The sequence below is a fragment of the Emys orbicularis genome (assembly GCF_028017835.1).
Source record: "Emys orbicularis isolate rEmyOrb1 chromosome 5 unlocalized genomic scaffold, rEmyOrb1.hap1 SUPER_5_unloc_1, whole genome shotgun sequence".
Lineage (NCBI taxonomy): Eukaryota > Metazoa > Chordata > Testudines > Emydidae > Emys > Emys orbicularis.
The window spans coordinates 115,289-138,769 of record NW_027045133.1 but is presented as its reverse complement, the minus strand read 5'-3'; the positions used below and the strand labels follow the sequence as shown (position 1 = coordinate 138,769).

The 23,481-nt window shown below is 49.4% G+C and overlaps 1 long non-coding RNA gene across 1 annotated transcript; it reads left to right on the top strand.

Moving 5' to 3' along the window:
• The first annotated feature begins 11,206 nt into the window (after positions 1 to 11,206).
• On the top strand, positions 11,207 to 17,842 carry LOC135894786 (uncharacterized). Its single transcript, XR_010562394.1, has 3 exons — positions 11,207 to 11,314; positions 13,875 to 14,214; positions 16,892 to 17,842. It is a non-coding gene; the product is annotated as an uncharacterized LOC135894786 (long non-coding RNA).
• Positions 17,843 to 23,481: the final 5,639 nt, after the last annotated feature.

Below are 23,481 nucleotides of genomic sequence, written 5' to 3'. Positions count from 1 at the left end.
TTTGTATTTGAGGTTATGAATATTGGTTCTATACGTGGATTTCAAATGTTTGCTCCAGGAGTAATGCCCATGAAATAGTTAGTCAGCACATCTTGGAGGGACTATTCAAATTGAGTGGTCCATCAAAAGGACACTTAACTCACAATGGACCATGGGAGACACCCATCTTCACTGAGTGGACTGTCCTGCAACATGCTGTCTGGAATACAGGTAATAGCTTCCTGCAATGACTGAGTGAAATTGGGTATGAATATGTGACTTGCCCATGTGACTCCAAACATTGTCTGGTCATCTGTGATTCTCCACTACCTGTGCTGAGGTTTTTGTTTGAAACAATGGGCTTCCCTCCACATGGCAGAAGATATAAACGGCCCTGGAAACCCCTCCATTTTGCCTCTATCCTGCTCCAGCCTCTTTCCTGTCCAAGCCTCTGAACTATAAACTTATACTAATGGGAGCATTCTAGCCAAAGAACTGAGGACCTTCCAGTCATTTGGAAGTCAGAGACTTATCAAGCCAGCAATTTATTCCATTACTGCTATAAGCCTGAACCAAGAACTTTGCAATTACTGTAGGTATTTGATTCCTTTAACCAATTTTAACTCTCACCTGTCTTTCTTTTTATGAATAAATCTTTAGATTTTAGATACTAAAGGATAGGCATCAGCATGATTTTGGGGTAAGATCCAAGTTATATATTGACCTGGGTGTGTGGCTGGTCCTTTGGGATCAGAAGAACCTATTATTTGATGAGACTGGTTGTAAAGAATCACTCATTTTAAAATCCAGTGTTTTTGGTGTTGACATAAGAACTGGAATGCCCAAGGAAACGGCTTTTGTGACTTCTTGTTAGCCAATGTAGTGAAACAGAAGTTTACTTTTGTTGCTGGTTTGGTATATCCTATGGGGAATTAGCCACCAGTCTTGGGATATATCTGCCCTATTTCTCAGCAGTTCGTCCTGAATTTGGCATCCTCAGTTGTGACCCTCTGAAGCACGGTTACAACTTGTAACAACGTTTTTACACTTTAAGAAATGCTTGTAAGTTGCTGCATGCATTATTTCACTTATAATATCTGTAACCCATGCTATAAAGTAATACTTGTGTTTGTTCTGTAACTATAACAATATTTGCTTTGAAACTGTAAATCCAGTCACAAAAGAGAAATCACCAAATGTGAAATACTGCTTTGTACCCATGAGGACAGGTTAGCTCCAGCTCATCAGGAAGCCTATTGAATCTAAATGGGCCATTGTAAACCATCAACCAAGGACTTTGTTGATTGCTTTCGGCACACCCATGAAGAGGGAACTGTGCAGCCTGGACTCTGGGCATGTAGGGATAAAAATCCCTAACCAGAAGGAAGTAAGGTCTTTTTATGCTGTTTGGGACTCTAAGATTCCTAAACATAGGCAAGAGATCCCCAGCATTAACCTGGTTAGCCCTAAAGGACTTATAGAAGTGGTATATTTCAGCAGCTCTATCACCATCTGCAACTCATTTGTGTATGTATGTTTATCTGTTTTAACTTTGTAAATAACCTATTTCTTTTTCTTAGTCAATAAATCCTTAGTTTACTATAGGACTGGCTACAAGCATTGTCTTTGGAATGAGATTGAAGGTGCAGATTGACTTGGGGTAAGTGACTGGTCCTTTGGAACTGGGAGTCACTTGAATATTGTTGTGCTCTTTGGTGTAAAGTGATCATCTATAACAGAGTCAAGCTTGCCTGGGTGGCAAGATAGGGCAGGGCACCCCTGTGGATCCATGTTAATGCTGTATAGTGCCTGAGGTGTTTACACTTGTTATGTGTTGGTGAAATCTAAACATAGAGTGTGCCCTGCTTCTTAACAATCTGCCCTGAGGTTGGTATTCTCACTCATGAGCTGCCCCAAGTGGTTGTTTTGGGAAAGATGGTGGTAGGGCAGAGCCGGATTTCCATTTAAGCACAGTAGGTACGTGCCTAGGGGGCGCCGGCGTTCTAGGGGCACCTAAAAGTTAAAAGTGGGTGTCAAGGCTGATTCCCCACTCTGGCACTTCGAGTGCAGAAGGTGGGGGCCCGCAAGGATTCTAAAAATTAATACTGGTCACTCCACTCTTGTATTAAACTCCCAAGTTTAAAGCTTCTCTCTGACCTTGGATGGGTAGATGTTGCCACCACCCAGTGCAACCTCCCCCCTTTTTGGAACCCAGGAAGGCGCATTTGGGAATTCCTTCCTGTGGGGTACCCTCAAGCCCTTTCACACACCCCCTCCGGGGAAGAGCTGAGAAAGAAAACAAAGGAAATTAGCTGTTGCCCCCAGCTAATTAAACAGCATATGCACAAACCTCTTAGGACACAAAAAAACCAATCCTGTTCTTAAAAAAGGTAAATTTTATTAAAAACAAAAAGAAAGAAAATACATCTGGAACTTAGGCTTTTTGCTAGATCTTAAAAAAAAAATTACAAAAATTAAGCATCAAGATAGTTCTCTTGAGGTTCAGCTTAAAGGTTACAAGCAAAACAAAAGCATCTGGGGTTAGCACAGAGGAGTCCACAAGCCTTACAAAATAAAAGAACGAAACCTAATTGCGTCTTTCTAGACATTTCTAATCTATTTACATATCTGGGTTTCAGAGAAGTAGGTTCGAGGTATGAATTGATGCTTTTTCATACCTGGTTTTAAAACTGCTTACAGCATTGCTGCTCTGTGTCTCCTCTCTGCGGAGAACAACAACAGACACAAAGGGGAAGTTTTTTCCCCATTTTAAAAAGTTCTAGCTTTCCCATTGGCTCTTTTGGTCAGGTGCCAACTCCCTAACCTTTACAGGAAAAGCAAGCAGAGAACAGTCACCAAGAGGGACTTTATAGCTAGCTGGCTGGCTGGGTGTCCATAAAAGGGAGCTACTCCCCGCCCCCCTTCATTTATCACAGTGGGTTAAAAGTTTCACTTTTTACAGAAAATATGAAGGTCAGCTGTAGGCAGGGAGGGGCGCTGTGCGTAGGGGTATGTAAGGTGTAAATCCGGCCCTGTGCTAGGGAGAAGGAAGACTGGAGATGGGGTGGCAGCTGGTGAGGGAAAGTGGATCTAAGGAGTGATATTTGAAGAAGGGGATATTGCCAGTGGCATAGCTGAGGACATAGTGGAAGACAGAAGTGGACAGTAATTAGGTAGTTATTGCTAGATATAAGGGTTGGTAGGTAGGACAAGACACCTGAGAAGCAAACTGGCCTGATATATTAGTACCAGAGCAGCTGCTGAAAGCACCAGACCTACAACAGAACCAAGTGGATGGGAAAGTAAGTGCTTTCTGTCTGACCTATGCTCTGCTTCTGTTCCAAAGCAGGACAAATAAAACAGTATGCAGACTGACAGGAAGCACGTCCAGAAAGCTAATGAAACAGAGGCCAGACTCCCTTGGTGGTCTGTAAACACCAGTTGTAGGGTTCATGCTGGAATAGGGTGACCAGATCAGCGTTATAAAATATCAGGACGGAAGGGGGGGCGGAGCAAAAAAAAAGGGGGGGGCGGAGCAAAAAAAAAAAGAAAAGAAAAAAGGAGTTTCAAAGGGGCCGGGGGCCTTAGCAGGCCCCGGCCGCGCACGCTGCCCTCCTCGCAGAGCCTCCCGCCCCCTGGCCCGCCACGGGCATATGCCCCGCGCGGTGGGTCCGGGCGGGGGCAGCGCGGAGCGGGCAGGGGCCGGGTGGGCGGCGCGGGCCGAATCCCCGCTGGTGCCGGGGAGCCCCGCGCCTCTCCCTCCCGCTCGCGGCTGCGGCTCCTTCCCAGCGGGACATGCCTTCCGCTGCCCCGGCCACATGCGGCGCGCGTCCCCCGCGCCTAGTCTCCCTCCCATCGGGAAGGAGCCGCTGGACGCGCGCTGCATGTGCCTGGGGCAGGCCGGGGGGCGCATCCCGCCGGGAAGGAGCCGCAGCCGCGAGCGGGAGGGAGAGGCACGGGGCTCCCCGGCACCAGCGGGGATTCGGCCCACGCCCCCGCGCCACCCACCCGGCCCCTGCCCGCTCTGCGCTGGCCCCGCCCGGACCCACCGCGCTGTCCCGCTGTGCAGCGGCCCGGGCAGGAGCCCTCTGGCGCGGTGGGGGGCTCAGAGCTGAGCCCCCCCGTCTCCCTCCCTTGCCAGCCCCCCTTTGCCCGCCTGGTGCCTGGGTGCCGGAGCTGAGTCACCAGCTCCAGGATCCAGGCACCACCGCCACCCCCTCCCTCCAGGCTTGCGCCGCCATGCAGCTGCAAGCCTGGGAGGGAGGAGGAATGCTGCGTGGTTGGGGAAGAGGCGGGGCCAGGGCGGGGATTTGGGGAGGAAGCCAATGGGGGAAGGAGGGGTGGAGCCGGGGCGGGGGGGGGGGGCGCGAGCGCCAGAGCGGAGGGCAAAATTTCTTGTTTGTCCAGTGTCCCGACCAATGACGCGGGACAAAGAAGCAAATATCGGGACAGTCCCGATAAAATCGGGACGTCTGGTCACCCTATGCTGGAAGCTATATGCTTAATGCAGAAGACACAAGCCTAGCAACAGTGCCAGAGCAGCATAGCCAAGCTGTGACAATTACATAGATAAAATTGTCAAGGCGAGATTTCTCATTTAAATTGCACTCTAAGAACAATGTGCACATTCCTTCATCACTGCCAGAGCGAGATGCTTAAATATGGCCTCAGAACCAAGCCAAAAGTAAATAAGTAGACCAGGTCTCCACATGAGTGTAACTTGGCAGGTCTGACCACTGTATACATTTACAGTGCTACATAAGTGATTGTTAGCAACAATACATTGGGAGAATGTTTTTGTCTTATGAGTACCACCCAAGACCAAAGTTAGGGTTTTATTTTTGTACTAGCAACACTAGGGGTGGGGGAATCTCGAGTACAGCTGTGCTGGGAGTTTGTGGTAGCAAGAAGCATATGAAAATCATGACTGCTCTACTCCTGATGCTTTCAGCAGCATTCTTATGATTTGTGAACCACAGAGCACAATGTTTCCTGTCATGCTTTATGGAAGAATGGGTGAGGCAACTTAATTTGCCAAAATGGATAAAAACTCAGCCTTTAGTATATTACAAGTGTCTGATTTGTTTAAATGAGATTACGTTTGTTTACTAAAATAATGGTTGGAACCATCCTACCATAGTTGAGTCAGATTATTTTTTAAGGGGTGTTGTTGTTATTCTTAAGACCCAAGCCCGTGAGGTACTAAAACAGAGAAGTGTGGCCACAAAAACGAATCTCCTTTCTTAATAGTCATATGCAGCATAAAACTATCTGCAATTGGAAGACAAAGGTGTTCAGTACGTTGCAGGATTGGCCAAAAAGAGAAGGGCAAACTGTAATTCAGATGGGGGAAGAGTCACTTTATTTTTAGGAATAACTATAGGGACACAAACAGACACAAAAATATTTTGAAGAATCCATCCAGAGATCTATTCGTGGATTCTAGAACAAATGTGAAGCTTCTAGGCCAGGGGTTGGCAACCTGTGAAGATGGCATGTGAGCCGATTTTTAATGGCACGCTGCTGCCTGCCGGGGTCCCGCTCAGCCCGCTGCTGAACCCTGGCAGCGGGCTGAGCCGGACCCCAGCAGGCAGCAGCGTGCCATTAAAAATCCTGCCCAACCCAGCCCGCTCTTCTCCGCCCCCCGCCTCCCGCTCTCTCTGGCGGGGGCAGGGGGCAGAAGCAAGCTTGCTCCTGCCGGCTGCTGCTGTAGGGCAGGCTCCGCCGGCAGCCAAGCTTCCCCCTCCCCCGCCTCTTCCCCCAGCGTGCTGCGTGGAGCCCCGCCTCCTCTCCCTCCCTGCCACCGATGGCCCTTGCGAGGGAGGGGAGAAGAGCATCCCCAGTGCCCTCGCTGCTCAGACCGGTAAGGAGGCGGAGAAGAGCCAGGGGGAAGGGGGGTAGGAGCGGGGCGTATCCCTCCAGCCCCCTGCCGTGAGCCTCTCAGGGGGCTGGGAGCACCCCCCTGATCCCAGCCCACCCCACCCCCCAGCCCTCTGCCCTGACCCCTGCACTCCCCTTGCACCCCAGATCCCTGCATCCCCCCCACACCCCATGCCCTGACTCCTGCACTCCCCACACATACCCAGCCCCCGCACACATCCTGCCCTGACTCCTGAACTCCCCACACCCCCTGCCCTGACTCCTGCACTCCCCATACATCCCCAGCCCCCCCACACCCCATGCCCTGACTCTTGCACCCCCCACATCCCCACCCCCCACCCTGAGCACCAGGTTGGCAGCGGGCTGAGCGGGGCCGGCGGCTGGGACCCCAGCCGGCAAGGGGCCGGCAGCCAGAACCCCAGACCAGCAGTGGGCTGAGCGGGGCCGGCCCGCCGCCGGTCTGGGGTCCCGGCCCCCAGCCCCGCTCAGCCCGCCGCTGGTCTGGGGTCCCGGCCCCGCTCAGCCCGCTGCCGGTCTGGAGTTCTGGCTGCCGGCCCCTTGCCAGCTGGGGTCCCAGCCACCGGCCCCGCTCAGCCCACTGCCAACCTGGGGTTCTGGCTGCCAGCCCCTTGCCCGCCGGGGTTCCGCTCGCCGGCCCCGCTCAGCCTGCTGCCGGCCTAGGTGAACAGAACCCCAGGCTGGCAGCGGGCTGAGCAGGTCGGCGGCTTAAGATCAGCATTTTAATTTAATTTGAAATGAAGCTTCTTAAACATTTTGAAAACCTTGTTTACTTTACATACAAGAGTAGTTTAGATATATTATATATAGACTTATAGAGAGAGACCTTCTAAAAAACGTTAAAATATATTACCGGCATGCGAAACCTTAAATTAAAGTGAAGAAATGAAGACTCGGCACACCACTTCTGAAAGGTTGCCTACCCCTGTTCTAGGCAAAGACATCTTAAATTTCCTTTCCTTGTTCCACATAAAAAAAATGTCAGAACTTGATGTTCCTAAATACAGTAGAGGCTAAAGATCACTTACATTCTAATTAGATACCATCTTAAAAAAACATTTCAGGAAGCTGCCTTGGTACATACAAGTCCAGTTTTTCCTGGTATCCTTTAAAGAAGTATGTGATAAGTAAACAAAGTTCTGTTTGAGTCCTAGCAATTCAGTTGTAGCATTCAGTGGTTAAAAGCCAGTCCAAGACAATATATTCGAAGATAACTATCTACATAACTCTGCATAATCTTCACTAGAAGCAAAGAAGCTCTTCACAAACGATTCAAGCATAGCATAAATGGTCAGATATAAGGACGTGAATAAAGTCACTAGAGGAACCAATTATGTATCAAATATATAAATCTTTGTTTCATTTGAATTGAGCAGTCACATCCAAGGCAGGCTGAGGGAGCTGTGGCTGGAAGCCAGGAGAAGAAAAACAGCGCAAGAGGCCAGACGGGAGCTGCATAAAGCCATGGTGACAAGTGTAAGAGAGCCAGTGAGCGGGGCAAAGGGGAGGGTCAGTACAGAAAGTGGACCGTGAACAAGGTGAAAGAACCAGTGTGGCAGGACCCCCAAGAAGAGGCATGAACAACAATGGAGATAGAACTGGGGAATCAGAGATGCGCTGTAAGAGAACAAGAGACAGTCACAGAGAACCCTGTTAGGAAGAGTAAGTGGAGCAGCTGGAAGGGGGACAAACTGTGGAAGCCCAGTAATCCCTTTCCCCTGCCCTGAGACCAGCCAGGAAGGGAGCCATCACTAACACCAGCCTGGGGAATTCCTAGCAGCCCCTGCATCCAGGGAGAAGGCAGCAAGTCCTGTGGGCAAACTGCAGCTTGTTCTGCAGAAGCTTTTTCAGTCCGGGCCTGAGGCAAGACCTCCGTGTACTATGCATAGCCCCAGGCAAAGGCTGCCCCACCTCACAGCAGACAGGGCAGTCCTGAGCTCAGGGGACGACTGTTTTTGCTTTTTCTCTTTTACTCTCCCTTTTAGTTGAGCCTTGACTGGGGTTGGGGGTGGGGGTGAGCAGCCCACTCTCCCCGGTGAGTACTCAGGTGGTGAGTTCACCCGCTTGGGAGGTGGGTCTTCTTCATTCCCCAAAGCCTACTGGGCAGGGCCGGCCTTAGGGGTGGGCCATCTGGGCAACCGCACAGGGGTGCCATGGTCAAGGGGCGCTGTGTGGCAGCGAAGAGGTGTGCACTGCTGGTGTAGAGTCAGAAACTGCTCCCAGCGGGCAAGGGAGCACCATGTGGTGGAGTTAGGGTTGCCAACTAATTCCACAAACCCAAACACCCTTCCCCAAGGCCATGCCCCTGCCCCTTTTCTGAGGCCCCACCCCCCGCTCACTCCATCCCCCCATCACTCGTTCTCCTCACCCTCACTCACTTTCACCAGGCTGGGGCAGGAGGTTGGGATGCGGGAGGGGGTGCGGGCTCTGGGCTGATGCTGAGGGGTTTGGAGTGTGGGAGGGGGCTCGGGGCTGAGCCTGGGGAAAGGGGTTGAGGTATAGGAGGGTATTCGGGGTGCAGGCACTGGGAAGGAGTTTGGTTGCGGGAGGGGGCTCAGGGCTGGGGGTTGGGGTTTGGGAGAGGGGTGTGGGGTGCAGGCTCCAGCCAGGCAGTGCTTACCTTGGGCGGTGCCTGGAAGTGGCAGCATGTCCCTGCAGCTCTTAGGCTCAGAGTGGGCAGGTGGCTCCGCGAGCTGCCCTTGCCTGTAGGCACCGCCCCCGCAGCTCCCATTGGTCGTGGTTTCCGGGCAATGGGAGCTGTGGAGTTGGCGCTCAGGGTGGGGGCAGTGCACAGGGACTCCCTGGCCACCCCCGCGCCTAGGAGCTGGACATGCTGGCTGCTTCTGGGAGTCGTGCAGAGCCAGGGCAGGTAGGGGACCTGCCTTAGCCCTGCTGCACCACTGACCAGACTTTTGGCCTATTAAAATCTCCCGGATTGCTTTCAATAGCAACCGGGAGAGTGAGGGCGATTCCGGGAGACTCCCAGGCAATCTGGGAGGGTTGGCAACCATAGGTGGGGTGCCCAGATTTCTCCCTGCTTCCTCCCAGCAGAGGAAGGGGGAACAGTGATGATGTACAGATACTGCTCACCCCCCCAGTATTCCTCCATGCCACCCTAAGGGGCTGTGAGGGGGAGTGAGGAGCAACACCAAGCACTCTGTGCCTCTAGGTCACTTTCTCCACCTGGGCTGTGCTGTGAGGCGAGCATCAGGAGTTACTACTCTCCTGCCCTCGGCTTATGCAGCCCAGGTGGGGAAAGTGCCCTGGATTCAGGGAGCCCTGATGTCACTCTTCGCTCGCCCATCAAAGCTTCCTAATGGTGCATGGAGGAACAGCATTTCAGGGGGAGAGAGCAGCAATGCCCAGAACTCCCTGCATCTAGGTCAGTTTCCCCATGTGGGCACAGGAGGTGGGTGCAGGAGGTAGCGGTGCAGGAGGGGAGTGCAGGGGTTAGGGACAAAGAGGGGGTGGGGAGCCTGAGGAGCCCATGGGAGCCAGGGGCGCCAAAATACAAGTTCGCCCAAGGTGCCATGTTCCCTAAGGCAGGCCCTTTGACCACCTGGTGACCTTTCGAAACAGGGTGTCTGTTGTTGGGGAAGATTTGGGGCTTGCACCAAACAAACAAACAAACAAACAAACAAACAAACAAACAAGCAGGGTCTGGACACTGCTGTGATAGTTTGTGTGGAACTCCAATACCCTGGTGGGCGGGGCATTATCCTCATGACACCCCTTCTGGAATTATCAAACCGAAGAACCAAGTTCCACCACTCCACAGAAGAGCCATTGTTTAAAGTGGGTGTTTTTTTTTTTTTTTTTTTGTATATTGATATAGAGTAAATGGTTTAGTATGTCTTTTTAGCTGGCTGTAGGAAGTAGTCTAAGGATTGCTTTAGTGTAATGTAAAACTTCTCAACTGTTCAGTATATTTTGAAACCTGCTAACAAGCTTTCTCTCAGTTTTAGGCTGTTCCTGAGAAAGAAATCGGTTTTACTTGATTTGGTGTTTTGTGTTTGTGCCTTTTTAAACAGTTTAGTTCAAGGTAAAAGCTACTATCCCAGTTAGGGGTATGTTACTTGTGAGGAATCTAGCTAGTAACTGGATGGGAGCAGTTCACCTCACAGGCAGAGCTAATGCTGGTAAGAGGTGCAGCTGAGGAGGAGGTACCGTAATGAGAAGGCAACACAATTTGGAAGCTACTTCACTATAGTCCCCAGTGTTCAGGCTCAGTGCTGGGGTCTCACGAACAGCTGTGATGTCCCTCAATAGGGAGAGTAATTGGGTTGCAGCCTTAAACCCAATCCTACAGTGTTCTGGGGACCCAGTAAGCAAGGCCTACTGGTGTTCCCTCGCTTGGTAGATCAGGGGAAGGAAGTCCCCTGGAGTTACTAGTGTCCCATCCCTTCCCACAGGCAAGGAATCAGGCCCAGCCTATTCCTCTAGGGCAGTGGTCTCCAAAGTGGGGTGCGTGCACCCCAGGGGGGGCGCAAGAGGATCCATCGGGGTGTGCGGCAAGAGGAGCGCCGCTGGAGCAGCGCTGCCTTTTTTTTTTTCCCCCCCTCCCTCGGCAGTTCGGCCGGCAGCCCGAGCGGTTTGTTTTTGTTTTTGTTCCCTCCCTCAGCAGTTTGGGAGTCCGAGCGGCGTTTTTTTTGTTTGTTTTTTGTTTTGGTTCCCTCCCTCGGCAGTTCGTCCGGGAGTCCGAGCAGCACTTTTTTTGGGGGGGCGGTTCGGCAGTTCGGGTGGGAGCAGGGGGTGCGTGCTCAAAATTTTTTTACTGATGGGGTGTGCAATCAAAAAAGTTTGGAGACCACTGCTCTAGGGGGTGGTGAGAGACAAGTTGCTTCTCATCCCATTGAGATAACTAAGGCTATGTCTACACTAGCACTTTTGTCGGTATAACTTATGTCGCTTAGGGGTGTGAAAAAAAGAAACCCCTGAGCAACATAAGTTTCACCGACAGAAGCACCAGTGTGAACAGTGCTATGTCGGCAGGAGACACTCTCCCGCCAACGTAGCTACCGCCGCTCATTGGGGATGGTTTAATTATGTCAATGGGAGATCTATCTGCCTTCAGCATATAGTGGTTACACAGTGTAGGGATGTGTAAGGGTTAAGTAAAGACCTGGGAAACCGCTGGCATGCTGGCATGGTATTAGGGAGTAGAAGCACAGGCAGGCACCGTTTCTGCACTTGATAGATAAAGTGCCATTCCTCTCCCTTCTCTTCTGCTTGTTAATGATAGATAAGCATTGCAGCTGCATAAGGAATGTGGTTGTCTAAAGGGTACCCTTTGTGTAAAGAAGTGTTAGCTCCTCCCGCCCTTCCTTTCCCAGCTACATAAACGAGCTCAGGGTCATGGCCCCGTCCTCCCTTCCCTGTGAACTGCTGATTAAGGGAACTGGTGGCTGAAATTACTGCAAAGAAATGTATCTTCAAGGTAAAAACGTCTGTAGAATATGCTTAATGCTGTAAACAGGGGCGGGAATAATTATATTCAGTATATGTATCAGAGGGGTAGCCGTGTTAGTCTGGATCTGTAGAAAGCAACAAAGAGTCCTGTGGCACCTTATAGACTAACAGATGTATTGGAGCATAAGCTTTCTTGGGTGAATACATGACATGCGTCTGACGAAGTGGGTATTCACCCACGAAAGCTTATGCTCCAATACATCTGTTAGTCTATAAGGTGCCACAGGACTCTTTGTTGCATTCAGTATATGGGCACTCATATTATTAAATAAGGGTTTTGGGGGTGTTGTAGTAAATGTGGGTATTTACATATTAACTTAAATAAAAGAGTGTGAGGTGATTAACTCAGGGCTTACTCAGCAATTGGATCAAGGGGAACTAGTACCACAACAAAGAAGCCCGTTTACTCAGTCCACTTCTGGGTCCTCCTGCTCCATCTCTAACACACCGGAGGTCTTACAGTGGTGCAGCTGCATCGGTATAGCTATGCCACTGTAAGGTCTCCAGTGTAGACATGACCTTAGGGTAGGGTGGAGTAGGGTCCAATTTTACAATACCCTTGCCTCTGACCCCATTAGACATATATTTACAAGACTCAGCCAGATGGGCGGCGCATAATGGAGGCTGGAGGAGGCTAAGCCTCCCAAACCTCACGCCGCTGGGGGGTGGGGCAGCGGCAGATTTGGGACCCCGAGCTTTTCCGGTCTCGGGGGGATTGAGGGGGAGGAGTGAGTGGGAGCTGGGGCCTGGGAGAAGAGGCGGAGTGGGGGTGGAATGTGGGCGAGGTCGCAGGGGAAGGGGTGGAATGGGGTGGGGCACCTACAGACTTCTTCCCCATCTCCTGTCCCCACCACCCAATGGGCACTCTTTCTTGGTAAATTGGCCTCTAAGAACTCTTTGCTGAGCTTTGCTGCATTGTCCAAAGTTGAGGGTTGGTGCCAGCACACCCATACACGCGCTACCTCTGGGAGACTTTGCAAGAACTGTTCTAGGATCACTGCAGCCATCTCTTCCTCCAGCCCCTGGCTCTCTGCTCTCAACCTGTGAGTCTGACGGTTTCTATACGAATGCTCTGGGCCTTATTTCCTTCATCCATTTTACCACCCACATTTTCTGTAGGTATTTCTCTGATTACAGGTCTATCCTATCTGCGATGGCTGCCTTGACTATATCATAGTTCCTGCTGTGTTCTTCGTGTAGGGACTTGTAAGCTGCTTGGGTTTTGCCCATCCAATAAGGAGCCACTCGCAACACCCATGATGCCTTATCCCAGCCAGAACCTTGTAGCCACCCTTTCAAAAGTTTGGAGAAAGGTCTCAGGGTCAGCTGTCAGAGCCATTTTACACAGTCTGATTCCCTGCACTCTACTGCCACCTCTGGTCGCAGGACTTACTAAACTCTGCAGCATCTGGCGCTGTGCCGCCATCTGCTCCTTAATAAATTCTTGGAGAACTTTATGTTGCTCTGCCTGCCATTGAAGGAGCAGCATGGACTGTTGGAGCTCCTTTTGCTATTCCACCATCCATTTCAGGATCTCTTCCATTTCTCCCAGACCGCTGACCCTCACACCGGTTCCCTTTGATTCTTGCACAGATGAGTCACTGCTCCCAGACAACCCCCAGTATGTGACAGGGCGAACCCTGAGAGCCCTTTCTGGCCTTAGGTACAGACCACACAACTTCAGGTCTCCTTCACCACCATCATGTTTTATTTTGTGATTCCAGCAGGCTTCTGCCTGTGGTGCTATTTACATGTATTTACTGCATCTACTGTTAGGGTTGCCAACTTTCTGACTGCAGAAAACCAAACACCCTTTCCCCTTCCCTGAGGCCCCGCCCCTTATCCAAGGCTCCGTCCCCACTCACTTCATGCCCCTCCCTCCGTCGCTCGCTCTCCCCCACCCTCGCTCACTTTCACCTGATGGCGTAGGGGGTTGGGGTGCAGGAGGGGGTGAGAGCTCCGGCTGCGGGTGCAGGCTCTGGGATGGGGCTGGGGATGGGGTTTGGGGTGTGGGAGGGGGCTCAGGGCTGGGGCAAGGAGTTGGGATGTGGGGGAATAAGGGCTCCGGCTGGGGGTGTGGACTCTGGGTTGGGGCCAGGGATGAGGGTTTGGGGTGCAGGAGAGGGCTCTGGGCTGGGGGGTGGAGCCGAGGGATTCGGAGTGTGGGAGGGGACTCCAGGCTGGGGCAAGGGGTTGGGGTGTGGGAAGGGGTTTGGGGTGAAGGCTCTGGGTGACACTTACCTCAGGAGGCTCCTGGAAGTGGCCAGCATATCCCTTTGGCTCCTAGGGGGAGTGGCAGCCAGGGGGCTCTGCGTGCTGCCCTTGTCCGCAGGCACCACCCTCACAGCTCCTATTGGCCAGGGTTCCCTCACCCCTGCCGCACCCAAACTCCCTCCCAAAGTCCACACCCCTCTCGCACCCAAACTCCCTCCCAGAGCCTTAGGCAGGTGTGTGTGTGTGGTGGGGGCGGGACTTGGACCTGTTCTGGACACCACCAAAAATTATACAAACCTGCCGCCCCTGAGAAGCTGGGGTACAACAGGGATGAGCAATGCCAGGTGAAGGAGAAAGGATTGCAGGAGTCCTACCAAAGGGCAAAGGAGGCCAACAGTCCATTTGGTGCTGCCCCCGTATACCTGCTGCTACTATGCAGAACTTCATGCAACACTGAGTGGGGAGCCCAGCACTACCCCACGAGTGACAGTGGACACCTCATGACATCTGAAGGAAGGCATCCCACAACTATACAATGATGAGGAGGAGGGGGATGCAGAGCCCAGGGAGAGCCAGGAGCTCTTCTGGATCCAGCCAACCCTGAGCCAGCCGAACCCAAGAATGGAACCCACCAGAAAGGGGAAGGGAATTCTGGTAAGTGTAACTTACTGCCCCCATTAATGTACGCCTCTTCTGTTAACTTTCTTCATGGCCCCCAAAACTCCCCACCTTTTCCCTCTTAAAATGGCATTTGACCATGTGAGGACAGGAACAAAGGAATTGCCTTTTAAAGTTTCAGTTTATTTTAAGAGCAGGCACTGCCAGTATTAGACAAATGAGCAGAAAGAGTACCGTAAGGAGCCAAACAGCATTCCCAAATATTCGTATTTTGTGCAGGCGAAAAAAAATTAGTAAAATAAAAGCAATGCAAATTCAATTCCAAACAACAACTGTCATGCTGTCTGGAGCGGCTCACCTCAGGGTAGACTGTCAAAAACAGGGTAGACAACAAAAACCGGTGGTGTGTTCTATAATTAGATTTCATCAAACCAGTAACAAATGAACTCCTGGATCACTGTAGCAATCTTACCATGGAGTCAGACAGTCCCCTTAGACTCTCCAGTCTATCCTGACACCCAGACAAAATGGACTTAGTGATAAATGGTCACTTAAACCAAAAAGCACACAATATTCAGGTTGCTCTCTGTCCCAAGACCAATACTTCACCCCCAAATCAATTGGTACCCTAGATCTTACACCGGGGTCGGCAACCTTTCAGAAGGGGTGTGCTGAGTCTTCATTTATTCACTCTAATTTAAGGTTTCATGTGCCAGTAATACATTTTAATGTTTTTAGAAGGTCTCTTTCTCTAAGTCTATAATATATAACTAAACTATTGTTGTATGTAAAGTAAATAAGGTTTTTAAAATGTTTAAGAAGCTTCATTTAAAATTAAATTAAAATGCAGAGCCCCCCGGACCGGTGGCCAGGACCCAGGCAGTGGGAGTACCACTGAAAATCAGCTCGCGTGCCGCCTTTGGCGCACGTGCCATAGGTTGCCTACCCCGTCTTACACCAAAGACAATGCCTGTAGTAAACTATCTAAAGGTTTATTAACTAGGCAAAATAAATAAGAGAATTATTTACAGATTAAAGCAAGCAAACATATACACACAAATGAGTTATCATCTAAATCCTAAGAGTGACAGAATTGTAGTGGTCTGTCAATTCAAAGTGTCTTTCAGGGCAGACCAGGAGGTAACTCCTGGGGATCTCTGGCTTCAGTCTGGTTTCTCTGGCCTTGTGTTCAAACAGCAAAAGAGATGGAAAATTTTCCTGTGACTGTTTTATTTCCTTCATTCAGCTTCCAAGTCCATAGGATGAGCTTCCTTGCACCTAGCATTTCCAAGGTGCGATAGGGCCATTAATTAGTCCTTTGTATTGCGATGTTCCGTGATGGCCCATCTGATTTTGATAATCCTTCTGGATGGGGGGAGGGTGGGAACAATTCCTGTGCCTGGGTTCACAAGTTCAGAGCAAACATTTCCAAAGTTATAAAGCAAAACGTATATATTTTCTTATCGCATGGAATATAGACATTACAAGTGAGATTAATGCACACAGCAATTTATAAGCATTTCATAGAGTCTGAACACTAAATACATTCGTATAAGGCTAATACCTATTTTGAGCAAAACTAACAGGTCTGGTCTCCAGCTATGAGTCTGTCAATTCTTAGCTAATGCCTGCAGCCTGGACAAGAGTTGGCATCTGGCCTTCCAGTGTCACAACAACATACAGACAAACCAGGACCCAAGCATCTAAATTAAATACATGGAAAAGATACAAAAATGCGTTCAAGCGCTCTGGCAACTGGGCACTCATGCTGCGTAATTGTGCAGGAAGAGCATTGTAAATTTACTGCCAGCATGTTTTCCACTCAAACACACTATTTTTGTTTCTGAGGCCACAAGTCCAAGTCCAAACCAAATTGCTTGCTGACTATGCTTTGATTCAGGAGAAAGGAGAACAGTATGCTGCTGGCTCATAAAGCTAGCCAGCAAGCACAACTCTTCTCCGCTTGCAAAGATTCTGGTTTATCTTAGCCCGGACCTCCCTTTCGTCCTCTGGCACAAATTCAGTGAAGTTATCAAGCAAGCACTGTTTGATCTTTGCACATTTCCAGGAATAGCTGCCTTGTTTCTCCTGCTGTGATAAAACAACTTCCAATGCCACTCTGCAGTGAGCCCTGAGGGCACCATTACTGTGAAGAAGTCAGGAGCATATGGCCTGGGTGACCTTGAGCCATCTCAAGCAGAGACAAGTCTGTGCCTGCCGATAGTGGGTGGGGAGGGAGTGAGGGCTGGAGGCTTCAGCAGTGTTACTGAGCATGCTCAGTCCATGTGTGAATGCTCACTACAGGCCAAGCAGCAAACCGGGGAAGGGGGAGATGTGACCCTGCATTGCCCTCCACACATCACCTGTGATCTCAAGCATCTGCCTTCTCTGGGCCTTTGATAGATTGCCTCAGGAACGATAGATCTACCTTGATCACCACTGCTTGTAATAATTTTAGCAGTGTTCACTATATCCCTTGTTACATGGGCTCCTCGATGCTATTCAACCCTGCCATCCCCCATAGCTACCAGGTTTGAAAATTGTCCCCATATACTCACTGGGCTGTGTGCTGACAGATGGCCCAGAAGCAAGCATTTGTGAGTCTGCCTCTGTTCATAATTTTTATATAGAGCTATATGGTAAAAAATTTAGTGAGTTGTGACATGTCTTTTTATGTCTGCAGGGCCCTTAAATCTGTCTGTGTGTTTTTCAGTGGCCTCAGTTGGGGTATCCACACTCCTCCACACTTGCTAAAAGACTGACCTGGATACAGATGAATAAGAAACAAACAAGGGAAAATACATTCTCTGCAACGTTGCCCCTTCCACTCAATACAGCTAGAAAATAAGGGGAACTCTTATGGCTACACCTACACTGACCTGCAAATTATCCCTCTGCATTTTGCACTTTCAGTGTTTTTAATCTTTATTTAATAGTGTGTTCGTTGTTTATTACTGCACACTAAAGTGTGAAAAACATTGTGACATGCTGTATTTCAAAATAGCACCGCCATATTCAGCACTAATATGATTATGATATGTTTTGTACAAAGTATGCCTTGTGAGGCATCATTGAAAAAGTCTTGATCTGTTGAACGTTAATAATCTGTTGAATTGTATGTGCTGTCATTGTATGTGAAGTTATGAAGTATTGCTACATGTTTGCTACTGAAATATACAGTAAGTGGGAAACGCCTTCAGCTGGTCTTTCAATGGCAACAAAGGACCAACTGAGAAGATAGATTTATATCAGCCAGACATGTGTTGATGGCCCATCAAGAAGACTCCTCACAGAGGGCACATACACAATTGAGACTACCTAACCCCCAGGTCACAGCAATGAGGGTTGATGGCATCATCACTTGGCCTCTCTCCTCCCCCATCTCAACACCTGGAAGATCATCTGGAAGACACAGACTTTGAATTTGGGAGATTGGTCCTAGGCTGAAAGGGAATTCAGCCTCTATATTAAGAACTGTAACCTGCCTGGAACATCCATTGGGGTGAGAAAAGCAGTTTGATTCAAATCTTGCTTAGTCTGTTAAAGTTAGAATTTAGACTAAAGGTCTATTTTTTATTTCTTATGTAACCGATTTTGACCTGTGTGACTAACACTTATAAATCGATCTTTCTGTAGTTAATAAACTTACTTTAATGGTTTAGCCTTACCAGTGAGTTTGTCTAAAGTGCTTGTGGAATCTGCTCAGATTACAAAGGCTAGTGCATGTCCACTTTCGGGTGACGAAGTGGTGAGCTAATTAATGAGCTTGCACTGTTCAAGAGAAGGTCTTGAGCATTTCTGGCATGCAAGGCTGGCGATGGGGAGATTTGCTGGTGTTTATCTCTGTATAATCAATGAGTGTCTTATAGAGCTGTAGTGGGGCGGACTGCCCCACTCCCTGAGAGTGTGGGCTGCAGCAGGCCAGTGCGCCTGTGCAGACGGGCAGCCAATCAGAAAAGGGCTCATTGGGAGCCAATCAGGGCCCATATTGGAGGGAGCCAATCAGGGCCAGGCTCAGCCCTATAAAAAGGCTGCTGAGGGAGCGAGCAGGCAGTCTGTCCCAGGCCTTTGACAGGGGAAGGTCTGTCTCCAGGGTGGGAGACTAGCACCTAGGACAGCGCAGCGCAGTGCTGGGCAGGCCCGGGGGAGCAGAAGGGAACTCCAGCCCAGTGTCTGCCAGGCTGCAGGCCCTGAAGGGAAGGGCCTAGCCGGTGCGAGGAGCCGAAGGGGAAGCGGCCCAGGCCCAGGGACGTGGACAGACAGAGGGAGAGAAGGAGGGCAGGACGGCTGCCACTAGAGGGTCCCTGGGTTGGGACCCAGAGTAGTGGGCGGGCCTGGGTCCCCCCCGTGCCTTACACCCGGCCGACGGGAGTAGCCGTCTTGGGCTGCACCAACCCCCTGCCAAGAGGGGTGTGACTTTGGGGGTGCAGTTGCCCACATTGGCTGGGGCATAAAGACTGCTGATCAACCCCCCCCCCCCCCAGGAAGGGGGTGTGGATGGACTGAGGGGCACTGCCGGAGGGCAGTGCTCCTGAAGAGGACGCCACGAGTTGGTGAGCGACACAGGCTCAGACGCCAACCGAGGGCGAGACAATGGGCGGGACACCACCAGGAGGGGGCGCTCCACTGGACCGAGCTAATTCCCAGAGACAACCAGTAGGAGGCGCCAGGTGGTGAGTCCCAACATTGTCACAAGCATTCATGCAATTTAGTTGGGTGTATCCCCGCCTGTTGTTGGTTGAGTGCTCACAGCACGTGGAGGGGTTTTGCTGCTTGCACTAGCACAACATTGTAAGAGACAGCCCAGGAAGGAGAATTAAGGGAGCACAATGGTCCCACAGTTTCAGGTTGTACCCCAGGGATCCTGTCACAAACATGCTGTTTTACAATACTGAGATGTAAATCCCCCCTAATCAGTGGCTCCTGAGCAGATTCATAAAACTCTGTATGAATTCATACTTTGGTCATACACTGTTTATTCACAAAGTATCAGAATGCAGCACAATGGCTGGCTATGGCACACTGTCAAAGCATGCTTCTAAGGCCTCCCTTAGACGTACAGTTCCATGTCGGACTCTGGTAATTGCCCTGGTGTCACGCTGCTCAAAATCAGTCAATTTTTCCACTCCATCCTGCTCATAATATTTCCCCCTTTGCCTTGCAAATATTATGTTAAATATAACATGTAACAACAGAAATATTTGGCTTGTTGAGATCCAGCCTGGTCAAGAGACATCTCCACTGTCCTTTTAAGCAGCTAAAGGCACACGCACCATGGTCATCCTGTACCTGCACAGGCAATAGTTAAATCTTTCTTTGCTGCTGTCCAGGTGCCTGCTGTATGGCTTCATGAGCCAAGGAAGCAAACAATCGAGTAAGTCCCTGAGAATCGCAACTGGGGTTGCAACCCCACCCCTGGGGATGTGCCAGTCTGGGAAAATGGTACCTGTTGCAGCATGTCAAAGTCCTGTGGTCCTAAAGATGTTTTATGGCTCATTACAACATGCTGTAACACACCACACTGCCTGCTACACTTAATCGCCCACTTCAAACCCTTTACACATAACAGTCTAGCCCTCAGTTGTCCTCTTCATTTCAGGTGACCACTTACAACCTGTGTTACTCCTTATACTTAATAATCTGTCCCAACTTCTATTTAGCTCTGAGACAGTCTGATTTCCTTCCCCAGCCCTGAGAAGAGCTCTATGTAGCTCAAAATTTTGTACCTTCCACCAACAGAAGTTGGTCCAATAAAAGATATTACTGTATCTCTCTGTGTCATGCACCTTCCCTGACCGGTCAGTGTTTAATGTCAGTGAAACGTCCCTGGTGATCCACTAACGTGGATAAGTACCCACGCTAAGCATGGAGAAGTAGCCCTTTCTGTTTATGTTCTCAGAAACAAGCTGAGGGATGGAAGGGGCAGAATTGTGATACGGATCATGTCTATTTCCCCACCGTAGTTAGGGAAGTGCATTACGTCGAATCCATCTATTTCCTGCACATTCCCCAGAGTCAGGTATGCTGGAACCTCGGTAGAAGTGGGGGGGCCATGAGGTCCTGGCTCCTGCTCCTCCTCTTCCTCCAAGGCCCCACTCCCTGGCCACGCCAGAAGCTGGAGTGCGAACTGCTGTGGGGAGCCCTGGACCCTCCACCTGTCCTGGGAGGGGCACCGGGGTACCTGAGAGCAGCCCTCAGCCCATGCCCCTATACCACGGGGCATGCCGCCAAGGGCGGATGGAGGGTCCGGCGCTCCCCACAGCAGCCCGGGTTCCCTGAGTGGCTCTTACAGTGGCTCGTCTCTGGCTTCCAGCTTGTCCAGAGTGTAGCCCAGTGGGCTAGTTTGCTTGGTTACATTTAGTGCTTTGCATTATATTCTGCTTTGCATTATATTCAGCAGTAATGCAAGAAACCTACAGGCCCGTATCCTGTGAGACATTAGCTTCAGCAAGTTAGCATAAGACTTGAGGCCTGTGAACTGATAAACTTTGCATAGATAAACAACCCAATGGAAAACCCCAAATATTTGGGGAACTGAAAAAAGAGTTTAAAGAGAAGTTCTGACCACCAGTAAATAATTCAACCACAGATGTGTCCTGGCAACAAACTGATATACATCAGGTACACAAGATACATGTAAGACTAGCCTGCTTGCTTGCCTATATATCTTTTCTTATATGTTTCTTATTTTCCTATGGGTTTGATTATTTGTTTTATTATAATAGGTTTATAGGTCTATATTAGAGTATATTTAGGCTGTAACACAAGGGACCTGCAGGCCACATACTATATGATGAGCTAAGGCAAAGTTACCATACATATGTTTGGGACCTTTCACCTAGATCAGTGGTTCCCAAACTTTAACAACTTGTGAACCCCTTTCACTAAAATGTCAAATCTCACGAACTCCCTCCTAAAAATGAATATTTCCAGAGATTTTCTCCTTTACCTGAGTATAAATGATAAAAGCAGTGATCTTGGAAATAAAACATTTGTTTTTATGACCTGCTTATTACATGCTATTTATTATTATTTATCATTACAGTATTTTTATCACATTATGAAAATGGCAACACTCTTCCAAAATCTCACTTTCGTAGCTTGTGTCACTTTGAATAAGCCTGTTATAAGACAAGGCTCCTACGTTTCATGAAGGAGTATCAGATGTGAAAAGGCATGAAGGTATTTAAGACGCCAACTCAAAGCGTTCCTCCTACACAAGCATTCAGGTCTTGAGCACTCCAGGCAAACAATGCACGTTACAACAAAGTTTAAACTTGTTCTTCATAATAATTTTAGAAACAACACTAGCTGTCTATTTAATTTTAAAAACAGCAAAAAATATCCACCTCCCTTTCCATTTCTTATAAGGAGTCTTGAAGTTCAAATCTCCGCAGTGTGATAGATATGCTTACTTTGATCTGCTTAGCTCTTGGAAGTCCAGGGGCTCCAGGCTGCTGGCCCCGTGCTGCCCGGAGTCCCTAGGGACAGCTCGGTTCGCCATTAGGGAATTTTGTCCCGAGAACTCCCTGTAACATTTCGCGAACCCCAGTTTGGGAACCACTGACCTAGATAGATGGTGATGAGCTGAAGCATACGGTCCATGTATGTCTGCGACCTTTAACATAGAGGATGTGTTAAAGCAGGCTGGCATAGTGGCTTTCCTAAGTTCATACTCTTTTAAACTTAAGAGGTACCCACAACTTGGAAAGAACCGAAATACCCAGTTAGGACAGAAATAACAAATGTGATACCTAACCACAAAAGGACCATGGTAACGAATGGATGTATATGAGAATAAGCTGACATCATTGATATACTAACCTATAGGAAAAAGACACTCCAACATTAGTAAGGTGAGGAAATACAAATAAGGAAAAAGGGAACAATCCCCTACTGAATATGCATCAAACATAGCGGCGTCAGTGTAACATATTATAAAAGTGGCATCCCAGCCTAGGGGTGGTAGGAGAGAGAGATGTAGTCCTTGGGAGGTGCCAGAATGATGGCCACTGGTGATGAGGGGGAAGGTGATGGTGATGAGGAAGATGATGGCTAACATTTCAGGTTGCCATGGTCCCTTTTCGACTGGGTGTTCCCATTGAAAATCGGACACCTGGCAACCCTAATTACAGACTTTCCAACACTGAACTGATTGTCCACCAACCAACAGCTATATAGGATTGTAAGCTTTCCCATTTCTCCACTGTCCGAGCAGCTCTCATTTTTGTGTCGCTGCGCTGGGAAGGCTGGGGTGAACTATTCATACAACTCCAGGAATGTGATCTTCTGCAGCCAAAAGTTCTGCAGCCACTGCTGATCGTCTCAGATTTGCCTGTGATCTCGTCCCACCACTTAGTACTTGGTCAATTAGTGCCTGCAGGAGTTGGCAACTTTCTTTCACTATCTGCCTCATCTCTGCCTGCTCAGTATTCTCAGAGTATTCTCAGAGAGTATTTCGCTCTCCCGTCGACTCCCCTTACTCTTCTCGATCAGGTGGAGTACGGGAGTCGACGGGAGAGCAGTCGGCGGTCGATTTAGCGGGTCTTCACTAGACCTGCTGAATCAACTGCTGATGCATCGATCACCATGCATCGATCCCCCCGTAAGTGCAGACAAGCCTTTATAGGCACTCTGTCTAAAACAGACACGAGAACTCTGATGACCTGTTCAGCCTCCTTGCTTCTGTCACCGAGAGAGACATTGAAAACAGGTACAGTACAAGAAAGATCAGATTATGGGATGGAACAGAGGGAATTGTGGGAACTTGACCCTGAACTCCCACATTTTCCTCTCAGGAGCACTAGTTCCTCCCAATTCACTACAAATATTTCCCACAAGCTAGTGCACCCAACAGCGGTGCAGGGGACATTGGGATGCCTGCCCCCAGAGCCACACATCTTTTGCCAATGCAACCTGGTGCAGTGAGGACACACTACAGCAGCAAAGGCAGCCAAGTGTGAATGGAGTCTGGCAAAATAGCAATGTCAGCAGCGGCATGCCAGCAGAAAAGCTACTGCTAAAACTTTCTAGCATAGAATCTAAGCCAGTGTTAGGAAAAGGAATAATGAATTAATATTACAGAAAATACTTTTCTTCTCAAGCTTCTTTTAGAGAGTTCTAGGCAGGTTAATACTTGTGTGTTACTTTAGTAATTAAGGTATAACAATGAATAATAGAAAGTTCTGTAAACAGGGAGGCATTGGCTTATCTCTTAATTACTGACTTATAATCAGCAGTAATATTTATGTCTCTTATCTTCTAGGAGGATATGGTTAAAACATTAAGATGCAGCCAGGAGAG